Here is a 9,743-nt window from a genome sequence, read left to right as displayed (position 1 = left end):
CCTTGGCTGGAATTGAACCCGGGACCCTTCAGTCCACAGGCCAACACTCTATCCACTGAGCAAAACTGGCCAGGCGGGCCAGAGCTTCCTTAATAAAGAGCTGGCATAGGCTCTGTGCCTTTCCCTCCCTTCACTTCTCCTCCCTGCTGGCCGGGATGAAGATGTGTTGCCTGGAACTAGAGCAGCCACCTTGGACCATGAGGTGCATTTATGAATGGAGGCTGTGGGTGCTGGAGTCTAGGAACTAGGCAGAAAGATATCAGGAGTCTGGATCCCAGACACTCTGGCTCAGCCTGGGATCCCCCCCTCCAAACTTTTCTGGATAAGATAAATAAACACATTTATGTAAGCTATTGCTATTGCCACTTACAGCCAAATATCTCCTAATTCTCTCACTAATGATCACTCTTTGCCAGAATCTGGTGCCGGAACAGATATGAGCCCTAAGTTCATGCAACTCCAAGTCCAGAGGGGAGATGAACGTGAGATAGACAATCCCAAGACAACTCTACTCGTGTTTTCGACTTCATACAACAGGCAGCCACTTGTTCACACTGTCAGTCAACTCTTGCCAGGAACCAGGCCTCCTGCGTGACATCAGGCGCCCACCGTGCTGGGCACGGGGGCACAGGGACACAGTGGCAGCTGGCCTCCCAGGGCCCCCAGGCTCAGAGCACACACCGTGAGCCTGGGGCCTTCTCTCCACCCAGAGCAGCTGGCCTCTGACCCGGGGCTCTAGCATAACAATGAAAACGATGACACAGCCTTCTCAGTCCTGCACAGAAACTGCCTCATGGCCTGGCCAGTGTAGCCAAGTGGTTGAGCATCGACCTATGAACCAGGAGGTCACGGTTCGATTCGATTCCCGGTCAGGGCACATGCCGGGGTTGTGGGCTTGATTCCCAGTAGGGGGTGTGTAGGAAGCAGCCAATCAATGATTCTCTCTCATCATGGATGTTTCTATTTCTCTCTCCCTCTCCCTTCCTCTCTGAAATCAATAAAAATAAGTTTTAAAAGAAACTGCCTCCCTATGAGTTCTGCACTGTTATCCTCAGGGAACTGAAGCACAGAGAGGTTAATGGCTTGCCTGGGGTCACAGAGGAGCCAGCAGTCTATCCCAGCCCGCACTCCTAACCCCCAAGCGCCTGGCCCTGCGTGCTCAACCCGGCCTGGCCTGGGAGCACCTAGGGCGGGTACAAGCCCGTGGGCTGCCTATGTGAGTAGGTGAGCTGGCGAAGGTGGGGCAGGTGTGCACACAGGTGTTCCTCGTCCGTGTGTCTACAACTCTGTTTATGTGTCCAGCCTGGCCCTCCTGCCTGGAGCGCCCTTCCTTCCCTCCCCTCCCCTCCTGACTCCCCTACTTACCTTTGAAGACTCAGGGCGCTGTGGTCACCTCGCTGGCAGCCTGCCCTGGCTGGCGTCGTCAGTCTTCCCTGGTTGTTGTTGTCCTGGGGGCGGGGGGTAGAGGCGTGTCCCTTCACATCTGTGTCACTGGGGGCCTGGAACAGGCCTGACCAGGACATTAACAGGGATGCTAGCAGCTGCCACTGTGGGCGCGGCTGCCGTGGAGGCGTGTGCGTGCCCGTGCGGGAGCGGCGCCCTCCTGACCTCGCTTTGATCCCACTTGTTAATCTCAGGGGAGGAGGACGCGCCTCAGAGGGTAGCTGACTGGAGCCCGAGGGCGGCAGAACCAGGAAGTGAACCCCACGCTCTAGCTCTGTTGTCTCCATACCACCTTCCTTTTGGGGCGATTTCAGAGTTTTGGAATAGAGACCACACGCACCTGGGAAAGCATTCAGAATGCGGGAACGAGTGTAATGTCAACATAAGGGTCCTCCACGCTGTCCCCCAGCCTTCCCATCCCCTGTTGGAGGCAACTGCTGTTCCAGGTTCTTTTCTTTTCTTTTTTAAAAATATATTTTTATTGATTTCAGGGAAGGGAGAGGGAGAGAGAGATAGAAACAACCTCCTGCACGCCCCCTAGTGGAGACTGAACCCGAAACCTGGGCATGTGCCCTTGACAGGAGATGAACCTGCGACCCTTCAGTGTGAGGCTCTATCCACTGAGCCAAACCAGCTAGGGCTGTTGCAGGTTCTTGCACGGCCAGGGCCCCCTTCCCACTGTGTGTGTGTGTGTGTGTGTGTGTACGTGCATGTGTGTGTGCAAACCCTTCCAGAGAGGTTCGACGCATATACACACACATGCCCATCTGTACCTGCCAGATTTCCTACTTTTGCACCAACAGAGCCACGTCGCACACCTGTTTCTGCACCGTGCTTTGTTGACTCCACTGTGCATCTTGGCGACCTCTCCGCATGAGCATAGGGATAATGTCCTCACTGCTTGTCATGAGTGCCTGGCACGGTGGTGCTGAGTTTACTAAACACTCCCTGCTCCCGATGCTTCCTGTGTGTCTGCTATTGTATAGTCATAGACTTTCTTCATTTTAAATATGTTTACGGAGGTGGAGCCCACAGCCTGGGCATGTGCCTGACTGGGAATCGGACCAGCGACTCCTTGGTGCATGGGTAGACGCTGAACCACTGAACCACACAGGCTGGGCTAGACATAGACTTTCGTTGGCTGAAGGGCTCAGTGAGTGAATGAGTGAAGAGGTGAGAGAGTGCATGAGGTTGGGCCCTGGGTCATACGGGCACCTGGGTGTGGGGCTGGAGACACCTGCAAGTCTGTCTGCTAAGGAAGCAGGAGCGTGAGGATCTGCTGGAGCCACAGGGTCACAGCTGCCAATCCACGTGCAGGTCTCAGCAGAGCCCTCGGCTCCTCCTGCTCCACGCAGTGAGGCCACACTGCTGGCCAAGCGTGTCCACCAGGGGTCACCTTTCAGACTCGCCTGGAGATATCTTAGCTGAGGTCACGGGGCCAGTGGGCGGCCAAACCAGGGCTCAGGCCCAGGTGACAATCTTGGGGCTACAGGCTCCTCACCTGCACTCACTGGGGAGATGGAGTCACAGCGTTGACCACTGTCCTTGTTGAGCCATGGCCTCAGGGAGCTGCAAGGGAGCTTGGAGAGTGTGGCCGACTGGATCTAGGGTGGCCGGAGCTGGGGGGTCGGCTAGGAGTGAGGGAGTGGGGAGAGGGCTGGGCAGGGAGCAACACTGAGGCGCTTGGGGAAGACTGTGGTTGGCACCTCCATGATGCATGGGGAAGTCTGGAACTAAAGGATGGTGAAGGGGCGCAGCCAATGATGCGGGCACGCCTGGCGCACCCTCCTGCCCTAGCTCGGGGCCGCCAGCCTTCCCGGCTCCCTTAAGAGGATGTTTTTGTTCTACTTTAATAGGGAAACTGAGGGAGGAGTGTGGTGATGGCTCATCTGAGTTAGCCCGGTAGAGATCCACCCAGAGTTCTCCCCACACCGACAGCACGAGTGGGGACCCTCGCTCGTGGCCTCCAGGCAGTCTCCCCGGAGAGGAGCCGGGTGAGCTCAGGAAGCCGCCTGCACCGTGAGACCGGGCCCTGGGCTCCAGCTGGGGACCCGGCCACGGCGCTGCTCTGAGTACCGGCCCCCTCACCTACAAGGTGGTTCATTCCCCCCCTCGCTGGCCTGTTCTGGGGTTAACGGAGGCAACGGGGTGAATGCTTATTGCGGGCGTGGACACCGCACGTGCCCCACCAAAGGCGGCTGTTTTTACTGTTAGGGCAGGCGGCCTGAGGAAGCGATTTGGGCTCCGGAGCCAGGTGTGCCGAGATGTGAGTGACTAAGTGACTGACCTGGGTGGGTCCTGTCCCCTCGCTGAGCCTCAGTTTCCTCCTCTGTAAGCGGACACAGCGATGGGTACTTCAAAGGGTGACTGTGAGCATTAACAGGGGTGGTGTCTGTAAAGTTTGCTCACGGCAGAAGCTCCATCAGCGTAAGCTCCTCCCTCCCGGGCCTGAGAGCCCGCAGGGCCCTTGTAAAGTCCAGCTGGGACGCGGGATGACAGGGTGACTCACAGTCACAGCCTGGCCCTTTCATGTACTGGAAACTACCTTTAGCTCCCAGCCTCTCAGGCTGGCTGCTGGGCTTCCCAACCGGTTTATGGGGAAACACAGCCCTTTGCCATTGGCGCACGGGTGGGGCTGAAGCTGTGGCTGGGTAGTCATTTACTTCCTGTTACTAGGTCAGTTAGTCAATCAACAAACACTTGTCCCACTGAGACTCCCTGTGCTCTGTGCTGGGCTCTGGGGAAACAAGTGAATCAGAACTGGCCTGGCCTCAGTGGGCTCAAAGTCTGGGGGGAGGGGGTGCAGAGAACTATGTGGGAAAAACATGTCACGTGGAGGGGCTGTGGAAGTCAGAACAGTCATCTAGCCCCATCTGGGGGGCCTGGGAGGGCTGCCTGGAGGCGGCAGATATGACTGAGCTGAGTCCTGACACCATCAGGCGAGGGGCAGGGAGTGGGCAGGTGCATGGAGGAGAGCAGTGAGGGCAGGTGAGTTCATGGCTGGGTGCCCTCGGGAGCTCAGGTGGCTTCCTGTGGAAGCCGGAGCCCAGGGAACCTGAAGGGGCAGGGAGAAGGGGCTGGGGCAGGCTGAGGGGTTTATTCGCCGTGACTAAGGGCAGGAGGGGGTAGGCAGGGCTTCACAAAGGGAAATAACGGCCAGCTCTCAGTTTTATTTTATTTTAATATACTTTTATTGATTTCAGAAAGGGAGAGACAGAAACATCAATGATGAGAGAGAATCATTGATTGGCTGCCTCCTGCATGCCCCCCACTGGAGCTCGAGCCTGCAACCTGGGCATGTGCCCTTGACCAGAATCAAACCTGGGACCCTTCAGTCCGCAGGTCAACGCTCTATCCACTGAGCCAAACGGCCCAGGACCAGCTCTCGGTTTTAGCAAGTTCACACTGGTGACGTGCAGATTGGACAGGAAGGGAAAAACCCAAGGCTGGGGACCGGGGGAGGGAGGGGAGGAGGGAGGCTGATCCAGGTCACAGTCGTGGGCACCAGGGGAGAGGCTGAATGAGGCCATGGTCAAGGGGACCAGATAAGCAGCTGCATCCGAGAGCAGGAAAGGGTAGCTGGCCAGGGCGTGGTGGGGAGGAGCAGTTGGGCCGTACCCAGTGGCCAGGCTGGCCTCTTCCCACCACCAGCAAGGGGGCGAGATGGTGCAAGGGGCAGTATGTTGGGAGCCCTCACAGGACACGCTTTTTGAGAGCTTTTTGAAGGATCTGGCTTTGTACCTGGAAATGCTGCCCCCCTTTCCCCAGCCCCACCCCCCACGAGCGAAAGGAAGTCTCAGGGTAAGTGACAGGTGGGTGGGAACCTGCCAAAGGGGAAGGAAGGGGTCTGGATTCTCCCAGACCATGGCACTGGGGTTTGGACCAAGTTTAACCAGATCTCCTAAGGATGGTGGGGGGCAGGGGCATCCAGCTAACCTCTGACGAATGATCAAATCCTAGCTCCTGTATCCCGGCCTGTGCCAGGCATTTTACTTCCATAATCTCATTTAATCATCATTACTGCCCCATAACCACCACCACCACCATAATAGTAACATTTGTATATCACTTACTAGGTCCCAGGCACTCTTCTCAGCATTGTACACCTATTAGCTCTTCTGTTCTGTTTTGTTTTGTTCTGCTAATCCTCACTCAAGTATATTTTTCCATTGATTTTTTTAGAGAGAGTGGAAAGGAGAGGGAGAGACACAGAGAGAGAAACATTGATGTGAGAGACACATCGATTGGTTGTTTCCCGCACACCCCCCCACCAGGGCTGGGGATTGAGCCTGCAACCGAGGTACATGCCCTTGATCAAACTCGAACTCGGGACCTTTAGTCTGAGGGCCGATGCTCTATCCACTGAGCCAAACCAACTAGGGTGAGCTCATTTTTTAAAAATTTATTGGAAAGAGAGAGAGAGAGAGAGAGAGAGAGAGAGAGAGAGAGAGAGAGAGAGAGAGAGAAACATCGATGTAAGAGAAACATCCATGTGTTATCTCTTTCACGGGCCCCAACAGGGGATTGAACCCAAAACCTGGGTATGTGCCCTGACCGGGAATTGAACCCCCACCTTTTGGTGTATGGGACAATGCTCCAACCAACTGAGCCACAGTAGCCAGGACTATTAGCTCTTTTTTTTTTTTCTAATATATTTTTATTGATTTCAGAGAGGAAGGGTGAGGGACAGAGAGATAGATACATCAATGATGAGAGAGAATCACTGATTGGCCGCCTCCTGCACCACACAGGTGATTGAGCCCACAACCCGGGCATGTGCCCTGACCAGGAATCGAACAGTGACCTCCTGGTTCATAGGTCGACACTCAACCACTGAGCTATGCTGGCCGGGCTATTAGGTCATTTTTTATGTTCATAACACTTCTGCAAGTTATGCACTACTATCCCCATTTTACAGAAGAGGAAACCAAGGCATAACTTGCCCTAATTTGCAGAGCTAGTGCAAGGATACAGATGAAGAGCTGTTTGACCCCAGCCCTGAGCTCCTACTCATTCCTCATCCTGTCCGCCCCCCCCCCCCGCCGCCCCCAGTGAGGGAGGGGTGTCCAGGGTTAGAGCAGGGGCAGGGGTATAAACAGGGGCATTTGGGAGGAAGAGGAGGGTGGGGTCTGCATCGTTAGTGCTTTCTGAGGGTGAGCCGCTATGGGGTGACATTGTCCCCTACCCACCCAGGGGCACTGCAGGTCCCTGGGGCTGAGAGGGGTGAGTGGTTGTGGAGCCCCTGGATGGGGTGGGGCTGGGGAGACTGGAGCTCTGGACCTGAGTAAAGGGAGGTGGAGTGAAATCTGACTCAGTGGTGAGAAGGAAGTGACAAAGCCCAAACCCCACACGGCTCCCCAGCCTCATGGCCTGAGGAGGAGAGGGAGCCAGAGAAGAATGATGGCCCCCAGGGAACCACCCCCACATCATGCCCTGCTGGTGTCCCCTCCCTTGAGTCTGGTCTGTGACCCATCTGTCCCCTCCCTGTGACCCGGTCTTGACTAATGTGATGAAAGCGACGCCACAGCACTTCCACGCTAAGTCATCAGAAACTTGTAATCCCAGCGGGGTCTCTTGAAACTCTCTTCCTCTGGGAGGTCAACCACCAAGGAAGAAGTCACTGCAGACTCCCCGGGGCCTGCCGTGCAGGGAGGAAGCCAAGCCAGCCTCGTGCAGAGGCCACTGGGGGCGTGTCCAGGGTCCCTGTCATGTCATCCCAGCTGAGTGAAGAAGTCACTTTGGACATTCAACCCAGCTGAGCCTTCAGATGGCTCCAGCCCAGCCACCGTGCAACGGCCACTGCAAAAAAGACGCCCAGAAAACTGCCGGTTTGAGCGCAGCCAGGGGGCCGAGCGTGATGATAGAAGACAGTTGATCTGAGCGTTAAGGCTGTGGCCGTTGGCTACACAGCGACAGGTAGTTGACAGGGCTGGTGATTTAATACCTACACGCCCTATAATTGGTGGTAAACATTATGGTCCCCATTTCAGTGGGTTGGAGCGTCATCTGTGCACTGAAGGGCTGCCAGCTCATCCCCAATTAGGGCACATACCTGGGTTTCGGGTTCCATCCCCGGTCAGTAACCAATTAATGTTTCATTCGCACATTGATGTTTCTCCCTCTCTCCCCGCCCCCCACCCACTTCCTCTCTCTAAGCATGTCCTTGGGTGAGGATTAAAAACAAAACAAAAACCAGATGGGAAACAAGCCCAGAGAGGGCTGTAACTCGGCGAGGTGCACGCAGCTGGAGGCGGCGGCTGGGTCTGAACTCAGGCGGGTTTGTCTGCTCCCAGCCTACGCTCTTTCCATAGGACGTGCCTGGCAGCCACGCCATGTGGTTTTGGCCAAATTCCCTGTGTGACAGGTGACTGGGGCTTTCCCCAGGTGGCTCACCTGGGCACCTGCTGGAACCAGCTTTTTTTCGAGGCATGCTTCACAGCCAGCTGCACAAACGTACAGCGCGGTACATTTTTGATGCGTACACACCCGTGTGACCACCACCCGATCACGGACGGAGTATTTCTCTCACTCGGGAAGTCCTTTGTGCCCACTGCTAGTCAGTATGAGCCCCCCGCCCAGCCCAGAGGCACATGACCATCACCATAGTGACAGTTTTCCTGTCCTTGACCGTCACACACGTGGAATTGTACAGCCGGCGCCCTTTGTGGCTGGCTTCTTTCTCTCAGCGTTGTGTCTGAAGATTCATCGTGATGTTGCGCGTAGCAGGAATTCTTTTCTCATTGCCATATAGCATGTCTAGTGTATGAATATAACATTTATTTATTCCTTCTGTTGATGGACATACATATTGTGCTCAGATTTGGGCTGCTACGAATAAGGCTGATATGAATATTATTGTCCTAGTCCTTCTGTGGCCCTACGCACATTGCTCCTGGGTGTATATGCAGGAGTGGAAATCTAGGTCATCGGGGAGATGTGTGTTTCTAAGAATCTGCCAAACTCTTGCCCACAGTGGTGGCGCAAAGGGCACTGCCACCAGCGACTCGCGAGAACCCAGGTCCCACATCCTCGCAGACACTTGAGATTGTCAGGCCTCTTAGTTTGAGCTATTCTCGTAGGTGGAGAGTGACATCTCATGTTGGCCTGACTTTAGCTTGCCCAGGGGGCCCTGAGGGTGGTGCCTCAGCCCAGGTGCACGCTGGGAAACCCAGTTGGCTGAGGGAGTCATGGGGGCTGAGGATGGAATTGAGGGGTGTCCAGGGCTGGTGGGAGGTAAAAGCACAGGGAGGATGGGTGGGGATCTGGACTCAACTCTCTGGATACTGAGCTGCCGTGCAGACACTCCATCTCATGAGACAGGAAGTCCAGAGGCAGGGGGGCCCGATGGCTCAGGGATCCTGATTCTTTCTGCTCAGCCACTATTGACCGTTGATTAGGCAAGACGGTGGCAATGTCAGGACTTCCCCCAACACTGTCCAAAGGCCAGGAGAGAAGTCTCCCCCTTATGAACCCCCAACCCCGTTTTTAAATCCTTACCCGAGGATGTTTAGTTTCGTTTTTTAATTTTTATTATTTGGTAATCTTCACCCCAGGATATTTTTCCATTGATCTTTTAGGGAGAGTGGAAGAGAGAGGGAAAGACAGAAACATGTGAGAGAAACACACCGATTGGTTGCCTCCTGCACGCACCCTGACCAGGGCCGGGGCTGGGGAGGAGCCTGCAACCAAGGTCTGTGCCCTTGAGTGGAACTGAACCTGGGACGCTCTATCCACTGAGCAAACTGGCTAAAGTAGGATATGCGTTTTTATTGATTTTAGAGAGAGAAGAAGGGAGAAGAGAAACATTGATCAGTTGCCTCCTGACCAGGGGTCAAATGCATAACCTGGGCATGAGTCCTGACAGGGAATCGAACCTGAAGCCCTTCAGTGCATAGACGACGCTCCAACCGAGCCACACCAGACACGGCTTTGGGACCCTTTTTAAGATCAAGAAAGACCTCCCAGATGACCCCTCTGGCCCTCCACCTCCAACCAATACTTCCTGCATCTCAGTGGCTGGAACGGCATCCCATGCCCAATCCTAACCCATCGCTGGCGAGGGAACAGGCCCACTTCCCCAACCCCATCAGGATGCTCCCTGCGGGTCTCTCCTGAACACCAGGTTCCCACAGCCTTCTAGGGCCCAACCTGATGTGGCTGCAGTGGGGCCAGGCCAGTTCTTGTTCATCTCTATGCACCTGTGCCTGGTCTGAGGTGCCCGAGGATTGATGGGAACAGCCATGAGGGTGAAGCTGGCTCAAGTTGTCCTTATGTCTTCATCATAGCCACAGCCCTGCTAA

The sequence above is a fragment of the Myotis myotis genome, unplaced genomic scaffold, assembly GCF_014108235.1.
Source record: "Myotis myotis isolate mMyoMyo1 unplaced genomic scaffold, mMyoMyo1.p scaffold_m19_p_3, whole genome shotgun sequence".
NCBI lineage: Eukaryota > Metazoa > Chordata > Mammalia > Chiroptera > Vespertilionidae > Myotis > Myotis myotis.
Note: the sequence above shows the minus strand (reverse complement) of the source record.